General features: G+C 42.1%; 2 pseudogenes; both read left to right on the top strand.

Moving 5' to 3' along the window:
* The window catches only part of LOC138040561 (uncharacterized), a 95,295-nt pseudogene extending 81,960 nt beyond the window's left edge, over positions 1 to 13,335 (top strand).
* Positions 13,336 to 13,968: 633 nt separating this feature from the next.
* LOC138040560 (uncharacterized) lies at positions 13,969 to 14,627 on the top strand (annotated as a pseudogene).
* Positions 14,628 to 14,912: the final 285 nt, after the last annotated feature.

Here is a 14,912-nt window from a genome sequence, read left to right as displayed (position 1 = left end):
AAAAACGGCCAGGGCACACAAGCGCAACACAAAACGAGAAACTAAATGTGGACAACCAAGGAATCATTGCGTAGTGAGGCCACCGCACCACGAACACCCCACTGACGAACAAAATAACAACAACGGTGGTCGGAGGAAGATAGAAACGAACATGTGACTTGACACATTCCATGACATCGACAGCCGAGGGACGAACACCCCTAAAACGAAAATCATTCCGAGCCCCCCAAATACAAAACCTTCAGCAGATAAACAAGAACCTGAGGAACTGCAGACAACTCATCAGCCGAGAAACCAAAAAGCATGTGACAAACAATGGTAGGGTAAAGAGGAGAAGCTAAAAAGATAGTAGACTGAAGCCAAGACAAGACACTGACCGCCAGAGGACAGTGGAAAAACAGATGCTGAAGAGACTCCATAGGAGCAGGACAATAAGAAGCAGTAGAGAGAGCATAAACAAAACCGGCAAGCCTCTTGGCCGTGTAAAGGACCCAGTAAGAAACCTGCCAACACAAATCAATAACCAAATCCAAAAAAGATCCAAATCAAAAAAGAAAAGCTGATGCCAAGTACAAGACCAATAAAGAGAACCAAACAAAGAAAGAACTTCCCCTCACAATGAGGAGAGACAGCATTTTCAGACAAAAGGAACAAATAAGCAGACTTAGTAGTCATAGAAGCAACAGGACAAAAATCAATACCCGAACCAATACCCAAAAAAGACGCAGTATGGGATCCATTACACACCCACCATGCAGTTAACAAAGAGCTATAAAACGGAGGCAGAGAATCCGGAGAAAAACAAAGAGTAGCAGAAAAAAACCAGATGCGGACGAGCGGCAAGCAAGGAAGAAAACCAAAAAAACCATGAAAGACACCCAAGAAGACGGAGAAGCAACAAAACGACGAACCCACTGAACATGAAAGGCCATAACTTTACACTGAAAATCAACCACAGAAAAACCACCCAAACAAGAAGGCTCAACAACGACACAAAGTATTCAATTCGGCACTGACCCACCGGGGAACATGGACAAGGGAGGCGACGTACCACACACGGGAAAGGGCCAAGGCATTGATAACAAGTGCCTTGCCCTTGTAAGACAAGGAACGATGACGCCAGGAGCTTAAAGCATTTTCCACCTCAGTGATACGCGGCCTCCAATTGTCCTCTTCAAGATTACCCAGACCCAGAAAAACCCCCAACACCTTCACCTTTACCGATGAGTAATGTTAACCAGTGGGTCAGTGCGACCGTTCCAAGAACCTAACCACAAGCCCTCACATTTACCTTAATTTAATTTAGCCCTTGACCCCCTCTCATACAAAGAATAAACATCAAAGACAGCCAATTATTATAAAATAAATTAACCCACCCAACAAAGGACTGCCCAAAACCCGTTGCATATAAAGTAAAACGTAGGAACGTCCAATCACCCCTGTCGAATGCCTTTTCCTGATAAAGAGAAAGAAGAGCGGCAGGAGCACCAGAAGAAGAACAAAAATCAACAACATCATGAAGAAAAGCAACATTTTCACCAATAAAACGGCCAGGAACACCAAAAGACTGATCTTTATCTACAACCAAATTAATTACTTTAAGAAGACGAGCAGCAATAGAACGAGAAGCGATCTTGTAATCGACATTCAACAGGGAGATTGGATGCCAATTTTTAGGATCAAGATGATCCCCATTTTTAAAAGATAAAGTAATAACACCTCGGCGCTGAGAATGACACAAAGAGCCCAAACGAAAAGCAGAATTTAAAACACAAACTAGATCAGAACCCAAAAGATCCCAAAATTTTAAGTAAAATTCCATGGGAAGGCCATCACACACAACCAGGAGCTTTACCCCGGGCCATGCCCTGAAGAGCAGCAAAACACTCCTCCTGGCTGAGAAGACCCTCAAACACCTCACTACGATGAAAAGGAGAGTCACAAGCAGCAGCAGAGAAAAGATCCAGATAGAATGAACAAAAAATATCACACAACCCACCTTTATCGACAACCAAAGTACCATCACGAGCTATCAGCGCCGAGATATTACAGTCAGTGCCGTTTTTCTTTTCGAGCCGGAAGAAGTAGACAGTGGAGGATGGCGAGTCCTCCTCCACCCACCTCGCCCGGGCACGAACCTGAGCTCCACAAGCAACCTCAAGGTCAAGATCATGCAGGCAAGAAAAAGTAGACAGATATACAGAAAGAAAGGAAAGACGACCAGAATCAATATGGGCTTTAAGATGAGTAGCCAGTTTAGATAGAATGTCTCGTTCCACTAATTTATTTTTACTACGTCTTTTACAATCATTAATACTAATACATTTTACATGAGATTTGATGCTGTCCCACCACCTAGTGAGGACTACTCGGCCTCATCCAGAGAAAAACGATTGAGCTTCCACAACCCCGGACCCGGAGGAATGGAGTCGGGGAGAGCACAATGGTCAGAAAAAGGACACGGCAGAATGTCTACAGAAGACACATAAAGCACCCAAGCAGACAGACAACCGATGAGGCCAATGCGTGATGCAAGGGCCCCATTGGGCCGGAACCAGGTAAAAGCAGAGTCAGTTGGGTGCCTTTTACGCCAAATATCCACCACAGAAAAATCCAAAAACATAGCCGACAACAAAGCAGCACTTACACGAGAGACATCAAAAGGACAAGACCCGTGGCAATCCAGAACACAGTCCAAGACCATGTTGAAATTGCCACACAAATAGAGTAGGAATAGCAGGATCAAGGGAATCAATACAACGAACCAAAAAAGTGTCACAATCAAGATTACGGTTAGGAGCATAAATAGAAGCAACACAGAAAACAGCACCACAAAGACTAAACTCAACCAAAACAAAACGACCATCAAACTCGCAAACAACAGACCAACAGACCAAAACCAAACGATACAAAACACCACGAGAATGATGTAATGACTGAGACATTCCAGTGAGTCATTTATGACGTGTACCGCTGGTAACATGTGTCGCAGTCACAATAAGGAGCACATGGTCTATTTTGAAATTTTAGCTTTCGCTATGATTGTTATGCAAGGCACGAAAAACTTGTAAGTGTCAATCGGTTTGTATTTAGCTTTCCTTTCGTTTGTCATTTGGTTGTTATTTCGCTTTATTCAGCGGTTATATACATTTAATTTCAGTGAATCGTTCGTGTAATAAAAGAAGTTTGCAGTTCAGCGCATCTCAAGTTTTCCTTGTTGCCACCTTCAGTAGCGAACATTGGGTTCCTACAAATGATTTGTAGCAAAAGAACCAGCACACAAATAACCAAAACGAGAAAACCAAGAAAGAAGATCATCATTACAGATGGCGTGGGTCTCCTGTAGACAAACTGCCGAAGGAGAGAGATGGGACAACGACTGGAGAAAACCAAGACGCTTGTCACCATCTTTCAAACCATTAACGTTAACAGAAATAACAGAGAGAGCCATAAGAAAACAAAAAAGGAGAGAAAAACTCATGACGAAAAAGAAGACGAAGAAACAAAAGACTAAACAGAGTGGCAGGACAACGGTCAACTAAACGTGTCTAGCAGGGCTATGCGAAGAAGCATGTCAACGAGAAGACCTATGGGAGTCGAGACTGAAGGGAAGGCCTCTCACTGGAATGGGACCGGAAACGAGAAGATGTAGGAAGAGCCATCCTCGAGCCAGACTGAGTACTGACCTGGGAAGGAAGCAGAACAGCAAAAAAGCGCAAACGCTGAGACGAACCGTCAACCCGCCCTGAAGCCCAAAGATCATCAGTAGACACCGGGAGAGACACCTTTAACTGCTGCACCATAAGTGCTGTCTGCTCTGGTGACACAAGGGGGGGATGGCAATCCCCAGAAGCACTAACACAAGAAGTCTTCACTGGAATTCTAGACCTTAAAGGCCTAGAATCCGAACCCAACGAGGCTGAACCATCACCAGCCAAGCCTTCCAAATCACCAAAAAGACCCGATGAAGGTGTTACACACGAATCAGAGAAAGAAGGGGAGGATTCCAGAAGCTCTTCCTGAGGCACACCAGACTGACCAGCAGAGACCTCCAAAACACCGTCAGTGGCGTAGGGATCCAGAACCCTCTCCCCAACCACACCTGACTCACTGACCCGCAACGGATGGCTAACCAACTCGTCCAGCTCGTTATCTCGGACATCCACACACAAAGCCACACAGGCACGTCAGCACCTAAAGCAGAAATAGAGTCCATCCCCCCCCCCCCCCCCCCAGAAACAATGCCCACCTCGGAAGCCAAAGCCGTGGGAGAGGAAGAAACGAGCACAACCGAGACAAGAACAGGCTCAACAGAGCCAGGCGCAACTGGTCCGGCAATATTATCAGCTGCAACCTTGTCATTAACATCATTATCATTATCATTATCACCGTCAGCATTGTCATCATCATCATCATCACTATTGGCTGGATTGCCCAGCACAACCCATACAGGCTTCAAACAATTACAGGTGGCTGGGTGGCTGAACCTTGTAGGGGACTTCGTGTCCCATTGTTCTGTCCACCTAGTATTGCATACTGAATCTTAAATAAATAAATAAATAAATAAATACAAAATGCCCAGCCTGATGATACCTTCGACATTTTCCTTTTAGAGGGCAATCAGCAGCCTTATGGTTGTTGCTGCAAATATCACATACAAGGGGCTGCCCCTTGTAGCAGACCCGACAGTAGACCTCATCAGTCACAATCTCATGCTTACGCACCATGCGCACAAGATGAGTACCAGTGTGTACACCAGGGGCGTTCGATCACTGCTGGTGTCGAATTTCTTTTATGTCCCCAAAAAAACTTTAGTGCCTCTCTAACCCGATCATTATTCCCTTCAAAAGGAAACAGATAAGCCATAATGAAGGTGATGGGGGTCAAAACAACCACGTTAAAACGGACGTCACCAAAAGAAATCAACCTTGCCTCCTCATAGGTCTTTTTGTGAGTAGGGTCAATAAAGGTAATACGGATAATTCCCCCTGGACAGACCTGGATTAAATCGACCAGGCCAGCCAGGGAGTCAGCAATGTTGCCGGCCACCCAGGCATGGGAAGTCCCAGCTGGGAAGCCGGACTTTATGATAACAGTGCATGCAAATGTTTTTAAACTATATATACAACCAATACGAAATCTTTAACAGTAAACTAAGATTACACCTTAAGCAGCCGCAAAAGGACTAAAATCATAAATAATTATTTTCAGCTTTATATATCACACTAATTTTCAAAATATTATCTCACTCAAATATTAAGATATACTATGATACAAGTAAGCTACTACAAATATCAAAAATTCACACTTAAGTCACACTAAGTAGTCACTCGCTAAAGGAGTAACTAATGATAATAATACGGGAATATAAGCGCAATGATCTTGCTGAGGATTCTGATGACGCGAAAAAGATTATCTGAGCGGAGGCCAGAGCACATACCCAAGCCAAGCAAAACTCGGCTCGCAACAAGACAAGGTTGACCGGCAACAGAAGGAAGCCTTCTGTTCTTTCGCCAGTTCAGACCGCCACTTCCAGCCAATTTTACAGTGACAGTGCAAGACGCATCCCAACAATTCAGACCAGAACTCAGACCACACCGGGATCCTGTTTTGCCTGTAACCACCCAGGACATTGGAGGGCTACGTGTCCTCTCAATTCTTCCAAGTGTCAGTCTGCTCAATGAATAGCCGCCGATCAAGACGATCAAGGACAGGTTGAAGGTGTTGTCAATTCCATATTTGCTTCTAATGATCTAAGTGTCAATTGCTATGATGAAATTTCACATTCAAATGATTTAGACATCGTAGTTGAATTAAAGTCACTGTTAAATTACGAGTTTACCTCAGGTCAACCGAATACTCCTTTGGTGTGTGGTCGTCAACTTTATGTTATGACGAGTGGGTAAAATTGGCGCTTCAGGTTTTATTTTAAGCATTGTACGTGATGGTTATAAAATCCCATTTGTAGCTCTCCCGCCTCCCAAATTTAGTTCCAACAATACTTCTGCGCTGAATGATCCTTATTTTGTTCCAGAGGCTATTTTTGATTTGCTAAGAACTAAGCGTGTTGAGATTTTGGATCATCAGCCTGACATAATTAACCCACTTTCCGTTTCGGTACAATCTTCAGGCAAGAAGAGATTGATCCTTGATTTGAGGCATGTCAATTTGAGTGCCTTTAAACGGAAGTTTAGATGTGAAGACCTTTCTGTAGCCATTGAGATCTTCTCTAAAGGGTTAATCTTTTCAAGTTCGATATTAAGTCTGGCTATCATCACGTCGAAATTTTTCCGGAGCACCGGAAATATTTAGCCTTCTCCTGGGATTTTGGTGATGGTGTAGTTAAATACTTTCAGTTCACAGTTTTACCTTTCGGCTTGTCATCAGCACCGTATTTATTCACCAAATTACTAAAGCCCATCTTGACTTCATGGAGGTGTAAGGGAATTCCCATGGCTATTTTTCTTGGCGATGGTTTCGGGGGTGGCGTTAGTTTCATCAAGGATAAAATCAACAGCTTGATTGTTCACACTGATTTGATTAGGTATGGTTTTCTAATTAACCAAGACAAATCTCTTTGGGACCACGTTCAAGTTCTTACTTGACTCGGCACTGTATTTGATACTGATCGAGGTTTTATTTCGGTTACTGAGAGTCGTATTTCTAAACTAAAGAGTAGTATTAAGCTTATACGCAAGGTTGATTGTAAATTTGACAAAGTTCGAGAGCTTGCCTCTGTTGTAGGCCAAGTCATTTCGCTCAAGCACTGTGTTGGAAGCGTAGCTAGGATTATGTCACGTTCTATGTATGCCGTTGTTAATCTGTCATGGAATTCTGAAGATGAATTAACGAAGAAAGCTTGTGATGAACCAGCATTTTGGGGCGAGAATGTCAATTCCCTTAATTTCCATTCCCCTTGGGCAACTTTGCAGCCGCCTGCTAAGTTTGTCTATTCTGACGCATCTGATCACGCCTGTAGTTCTTTCATTGATAATTACCACAAGATTTTCCATCAAAATTGGAGTCCGGCAGAAAGTTCTAAAAGCTCAACCTGGAGGAAGCTTAGGACCGTAGACTATCCGCCTTCGCTTTCGAGCTTCAGGGCAAAAACGTTGCTTGGTTTACTGACAACACTAGTGTGGTCAGCATTGTTCACAATGGGAGTAAGATTACAGAACTTCAGTCGCTACCGCTTTCTATTTTTAATGTTTGCGCCCATCATGGTATTTCCCTTGAAACAAAGTGGATTCCTAGGAGTTTTAATTATCAGGCTGATCTTTTGAGTAGAACCATCGATTTTGAAGATTACACCATACATGACGATGTGTTCCACATGCTTAACTGTAAATGGGGTCCCCACACAGTGGATACGTTTGCCCGCAGCTATAACGCCAAGGTTTCACGTTACAATTCCAGGTTCTGCAGCCTGGCACAAAAGCTGTAGATACTTTCCCCCAAAAGTGGGACGGAGAAAATAACTGGATTCATCCTTTGGTCTCGCAAATTAGTAGAGTTATTTCTCATGCTGGAGCTTGTAAGGCTGTAGGAACTCTTGTCATTCCCATTTGCAAATCATCATATTTCTGTTTGCTATTATGTGAAGATGGCAAGCACTGGAACGCCTTTGTGTGCGATTGGGTGATAGTACCGAAGTTTAAGAATCTCTTTATTAAAGGTAAAGCCAAGAATCACATTTTTGGTTCAAAGGGTTTGTCCTTTACCGTAGTGGCCCTGCGTCTGAATTGGAGGCAGCTTTTCTCGGGTTTTTGCACTGCTTACGGTGGCAGTTGTTCACAATGTAATAATTGTTAGGGTCTTTGGAATCCACTTCTGGCGAAGTCTTTTGTAAGCGAGTTGTAGGTGTTTGATCAGTCTAGTGTTTGTAAGCTTTTCCTCTATTTAAGGCTTGCCTTCTGCCGGCTGCTTTCGCCGGCTCATTGCGTTCGTGTGCTAGATAAGCTATGTGTAATTTGTAATGTTCTTAACGCCTCACAAGTTGGGTGAGAAGTAAATAAAATGAATCCATGTCTGCACGACTTAGCGTCGAGACTGCAGAAGTCTGTCTTGTCAGCAAGGGCACCTGCTACCACTAACACTTATCTTCGAGCGTTCAAGAGATGGAAAGACTTTGCTCTCAGCAATTTCAGGACCACTTATCTCCCGGCTAATCCTTTTCATGTAGCAGTTTATTTGCAGCATGTGTTAGAATCTACTAAGTCGTGTTGTTCAGTTGATACTGCTTTTTATGCCATTAAGTGGGCTCACAAGATAGCGAGTATGGCCTCTCCTACTGATAAGCAGGTAGTTTCTAGAGTTCAGGAAGCCGCAAAGAAAATTTTAGGCGCTGGGAGACCCAATAGGAAGGAGCCCCTTTCCACTGATGTCTCAAAAGACATTGTGGAAGGCGCAGACCTGTCAAACATTCTGCACCTTAGAAACGTATGCCTATATGTCTTAGCTTATGCGGGGTTTTTTAGATCCGAGGAGGTTCTTTATATCAGAATGAATCACATTCATTTCCATGAAGGGTTCATGATGATCAAATTAGAAAAAAGTAAGACTGACCAGATTCGACAAGGCGATCAGGTTGTTATTGCTCAATCAGGGGGTAGCGTCTTCCCGGTTTTCTTATTGAAAACCTACCTTAAAAAATTAGATATTGACCCCCACTCCAGTGAATTTATTTTCCGACTATTGGTTAAAACTAAGTCCTCCTACAAGTTGACTCAAAAGGATAAGCCTATTTCCTATACAACATTTGGGGATCAGTTAGCCAATACCTACAGAATGTAGTTCCCGATCCCTCTCCTTATGGGACTCACTCCTTTCGGTCAGGTGGAGCCTCTAGGGCCACCAACAGTGGGCTTAGTGACAGGCTTTTCCAGCGACATGGCAGATGGAAGAGTGTTGCAGCTAAAAATGGTTACATCAAGGATGACATCTCTTGACGACTTTCAGTCTCAAAGTCTTTGGGGCTTTAGTTCGTTTTCTCTGCTCATCAAGCCCTATACGTTTGCTTAGTTACTGGTGCTCGGCCTAATCCGCCAAAATAAACCTGATGGTTTTTTGCTCATGTTGCATACTGCGTGGTGGAGCTGAAATATTGAATTACTGGCGTTTCAGTGTATACAAATTAGTTTGAATTTTGCAGCCTCGTACGATGGGTTATTTAGAGCTTGAGCCATGCTTCCTACCCAGATTTTCTGCCTTTTTTTCCCCGACACGGTTTTTTGTGGCAGGTTTTTTCTTGCCTCCGTCTGACAGTAGTATCTGTGTAAACTGTTGTTCAGCTCTGTCTCTGTTTTATGCCGTTAATACTTAGATCTTTTATTAGGTTGTTGGTATAATGTATCGTTATAGTTACTGGTGCTCAGCCTAATCCGCCAAAATAAACCTAACGGTTTTTTTGCTCATGTTGCATACTGCGTGGTGGAGCTGAAATACAACATACACCTTTGATATTGGAGATCCAAGAACATCACCCAGAAGACAAACAATCGGCGACAAAATTAGTTGAGACAGTTGCCAACAGAGCACACTGGCAACGACACATTCATTGTTTGCAAAGGAAACTTGTCCAGAAAGTACGTTTCAGGGATACCCCTCCCTCCCCCACCCTAATCAATGTTGTACCGCTGTCGACAAGGCTCGTAGAAAACAGAAAAACACAACATTGTCCCGGGGGTGCGGGGGAGGAGGCCATTTGCGCCGCCGAGATTGAAATCGACTCTAAAGGATAAGAGTGTCTCAACAATTTTGACGCCGATTGTCTGTATGAAAAAACTTTGTATGAAGTGTAATGACGACTTCTGATAAGCGTTTTTTTGCATTAATATATGAAATATACACATTTCAATAACGTTTATGCGTTGTCATGTCATATAGGAATCAGAACATATATAAATCACCTTTTTCTTTATTACGGTGATGCAGCAGTCACTGGTGTGATTGCAGACATTTCAGTGTCGAACATGGTTTTCACACAGAACATTTCTAACGAGATAAGGGCATGTATACGTGTGCCATCTAATTGCGAAGGGCGGAAAGTGAATGGTACTGTCAGGGAAAGTTATATCTCACGGGCTTCGATGTACCGCATTCTAAAAAAAGAGAAATTTTAACGCAAGTAATCACTACCGAGAACGTCAATTACAACGGCCAAAATGTGGATGTCGAACGCGCAGCGAAGTTAACTTCACACCACAAACGCTTATTATTGAGAGAAAGGACATCGTACTAAATAATGACAATTTCAAGACGATTTGTGCAGTGTTTTGGATTTGACATACCTTGAAATAAAGTGATACTTTCGGAACATTGCGTGACGTTTAGCATTCCCTTTTGAAATTCACCATACATAATTCCATTTCAACTTGTTACAAGGGATATGACCCATAAAAAAGAGGGAAATATAAATAGGAAAGACAGTTTATAACTCCTGGGACATAAAAAGAGTAGCAAACAGTGCTGTACTCTGATTTTAGGAACTCCACGGAGCAGTGGCCACGAGTAAGCACGAGTAACATCGAGTAACCATAATTAACAAGTAGAATAATTACATTATCTTTTTATAATAATCTTGTGGTTACTCGTGGTAAATGAGAAAATATTGTTTCTTTACTCCCAAAAACATTCATTTTTTACCAAAACCAGCTCTGCAAAGCATCTGCGACAAGGTGGAAAGTCTTTTTGCACCGACGTAGCAATTTGAGCGTGGGAAGTAAATGTGTTCCTTGGCTGTAACAGCCACCATGTCTGTTTTGCGTTCATCTGCGACACCACTTTGACCAACAAAATCGGCTTATTCTGATCAATTGGAGTTAGAGGCATAACCCTTTAAAAAATCCATACTTTAACGCCACTGACAAATAGCGTATTAAAGAAGGCAAAAGTGAACAGGTCCTTTGCACTTACGTCACAATCTTCGCTTCGCACAGGACAACGTATTTTTCACACTCGAAAACGAGAATAATAAACTACCCGCAATTTTTTAGACCTGTAAAAAGTCTTTCACTCATGTGGTCATATTGACGGACAGACTGGGCTATAGGTGCCCGTATAAAGGGTATAAAGGAAGTTTTCTGAAACAGACAATCGGCGACAAAATTAGTTGAGACAGTTGCCAACAGAGCACACTGGCAACGACACATTCATTGTTTGCAAAGGAAACTTGTCCAGAAAGTACGTTTCAGGGATACCCCTCCCTCCCCCACCCTAATCAATGTTGTACCGCTGTCGACAAGGCTCGTAGAAAACAGAAAAACACAACATTGTCCCGGGGGTGCGGGGGAGGAGGCCATTTGCGCCGCCGAGATTGAAATCGACTCTAAAGGATAAGAGTGTCTCAACAATTTTGACGCCGATTGAAGATCCGATTCTTCAAAAGCAATGCCTTAAGCACTCTACTCTATGGTACAGAGCCCTGGACGTCTTCTGGAACAAGTGCCTGTGCAGAATCCTCCGTATACACTGGCCCCTGACAATCTCAAACTATGAGTTGTGCAGAAGAACAGAACCAATCACACAGCAAGTCTGGCGAAAGAAGTGGAAATGGATTGGCCATGTGCTGCGCATGCCACCAGCAGCACTACCGCGAGTTGCCCTCAGGTAGACCCCTGATGGCCGTAGAAAGAGAGGCAGACCGAAAGAAACATGGAGGAGGACAGTGGAGAAAGAGATGGAGGAGAACAGGGATCACCTGGAATGACGAGCACCCGACAGAAGCCAATGGCGCATTTTGACCGAGGCCTTATGTGTTTCGAAACACGAAGAGAGCTAAGTAAGTAAGTGTGTTATCAGAAGTTTGTTTCAAGCACCTAAACGTTAATTAAGTGTTGGAGCGGATCTTGTTTGAAGTTCTTCCTTTCTTGGTTGCATTTTGCCAATTCTTGTTCCAAGCAAACCTGGCGTGTTTCAATGAAATACATCAAAACGTAAATGATCTCGTTTTCAGAGATAAATTACATCAGTAAAATTCTTCTTTGACCTTGAACTGACAAAGTTTTCTTTTATGGCTTCTAATTTTAGCGTGATTCCTATTCGCTGGCTTGCATTTTGCCGATTCTTGTTCCAGTTGACTCTGAAATGACTTTTTTCATTTTCCATTCGCTCGCTGAGGGTGTGCTTGTTTTCTTTTAAAACTCATGTGGTGCAAGAAATATTCATTGCCAAACTGGTGAATTCCAAAGTAAATTTCACTCACAGAACCGATATCGTACTCATGGCTTTGTGGTTCACGCGATATTGGTTTTTGGCGTAAAATTTACCGTGGAATGCACTAGTTAGGCAATGAATTTTTGTATAGAGGAAAGCAAAGAAAATGATTTCATTATTAAAGCAGCAACCAGAAACATCAACATGCGGCCAATTCGAAACCTTTTATTTTCACTAACCCCACAGGCAGTAAAAATAAATATCTAGGGAGCTCCCCTTTTAGACTTGGCTAAATCTATCAATTAGTGCATATTGCACTTGTGCTGCTGGGTAACCTTTATAATAAGGACTTACATTGATCCCTACATCTGCAGTGGATTTCATATGGCTGCACAGAGGCCCTGCAAGGGGGGGGGAGGGGGGTCCCGTGTCAATTGTCTGCATTTTAAAAGGTCTCGTGTCTGTGCTTTGTCAATCTTTCTTGTTGCTGTCGGAAATTAAAGGAAATTTAAAGGAAGGATGTCAGTTGTCAAGATTTCTCTTTACGTGCTGTCACTTCTTTTTAGGCCATGTCGCTTGTCGGAATTTACCCTGGCAGAGCCTCGGCACATTTTCAACCGCCTTTTAGTATTATGTTGATATGTAATTCAAATGTAGTTACAATTCAGTAATATCTTTTTGCTGTCTTGTTAAAATTACTTGTAAATTCCGTGCCAAATGGCATGTTTTTCCCCAAATAGTTGCGCGAAAAAAAAACTTTCTGCACTAAAAAGTGTATCATATTTTGAGATTGGTCTGAAATAAGGAGAATGGCATATTTTGTTGTCAAATATGTGTGCTACACATATCCACCCAAATTTTGAAGAGTGCTACCCTCCCAAAAGTCAAAACATAGACTTTAAAGATTTGCCAAAGAGTGTAGTGTTTGGTATTCTAATTCTTTTCATGTTTTTCCTCTTAAGAATGAGAAGTTCATGCGTACATGTGAAAGCACTGCTGTTTCATATGGAAGCTGCTAATCGAAATGGGCTCACCAATCCGGCATGCACATCCCGACAATGTGCTTAGAACGTTCCAGTGGAAAGCACTTCTGTACACCCAACAAGAATTTGTGATATGGATTTTAAAGCATCAAAGTTAAAAAAAAGTATGTATCTCTATGAAAGAGAGATCAAGCTTTGAACTGAATCCTTTAAGCTCCAATATTTCCGTATACAATCTCCATACATGTCTACATTATTTAATTATTAGTGGGGAAATTTGGCTACATGATCAAGGGAATTTTGCTCTAGTTAATTTAATAATTCTCGTAACCTTTTTTCTATTGGCTATGTACTAAGAATTTGAGAACATAATAGTGTGAATTTAATGTTAAGCACTCTTGGGACTTAAAACAATTCTGGTTGAACATTGTTATCAAAGCAATAGTTTATTTGTTTAAGAACCATGCAGACCTGCTGTTGATAGGACACAATCCCTTTTTTAGCCAATTGAAAAGAAAAAGCAACACAGCGACCAAGCAAATGGGAATTGCTAAACAACAGTTTGAAAGATGTACTTCCCCATTCGAGCTTTGGTGTGCTCAATGATGCGGAACATGAGGAGGAGTCACCAAGACCACTGTCTGTAACAGAATGAACTACTGGCACCATTTTGACTGAAGAGGTAATGCATGTAAATGATGTTGAACCACTGAGACCACTGTCTGCCAATGATTGTTAGATAGTTAGCGAACAAGAAATCAATGACATTGTGATACTAGCTACAGGTGAATCACTACGAGCACCATTTGCCACGAAAGGCACAAGTAGTACTATGTTGAGTAGACAGGAATTAGGTAACACTGGAACAGCTACTTTTGGCCAGTCCCAAAATGAAGCCTGGGAGACATATAGAAGGGAAAGGATTACTGCTTCAAGCTTCTACCGAGTATTTACAAAAGTTGAAACAATGAAACAATGCAACAAACCGACAAAAACAAGTGCTCAGGAACAGGAGCCCAAAAAGTAGTTGACAGCTTGTTAGGCCACAGAGCACCATTTGAAAATTTGCCTTCTTTGAGGTATGGGAGGGAAAATGGAAGTAATGGCAAAGAAAAAATATATAAAGTGGTTTGAGAAGAATCACAGGGACATCAGCTATAGTGAGTGTGGTCTTTTTATTAATGATACTAAACAATACCTAGGGGCTTCCCCTGACTTAATTGCAGAATGTTCCTGTTGTGGAAAAGGGTCTTAGAAGTGTCCTTACTCTATTGTGGATGCAAATCCCACTCCTGAAAATGTATCATACCTAATTCGTATTAATGGCCAGGTAACCTTATAGAAAAAGCATCATTATTTTGCACATATTCAAGGTCAAATGGCTATTACAAAAAGAAAGTGGTGCCACTTTTTAGTTGTAATCAAAGGGGAATGCACTTAGAGACAATTCATTTTGATGTTGAATACTGGCAAAAAATAGCGGAAAATTAACATTGTTCTATGTTAATCACTTGGCACCACTTCTGTCTTACAGATTATAAAAGTTTAATGTTTACTTTAAATTTTTGCATCACACCAATCTTACACAATGAGTACAATTGCTGGATTATGCAGCTGTAACAACTTGAATCAGGGGCACCCAACGAGAATAAACGTATTTTAGTATTTAAACGGTAGATATAGGCATATTTTTATCCCCTAAAAATTTTTCATCTGTTCGGATTTCCCAGCTGAAGGTCTAGTGATCCCAAAATTATAGGGAACAAAACTTACCTT

This window comes from Montipora capricornis, chromosome 3, assembly GCF_036669925.1.
Source record: "Montipora capricornis isolate CH-2021 chromosome 3, ASM3666992v2, whole genome shotgun sequence".
In the NCBI taxonomy this organism is placed as follows: Eukaryota; Metazoa; Cnidaria; class Anthozoa; order Scleractinia; family Acroporidae; genus Montipora; species Montipora capricornis.
The sequence above is the reverse complement of the archived record's forward strand: the minus strand, read 5'-3'. Positions and strand labels throughout refer to the sequence as shown.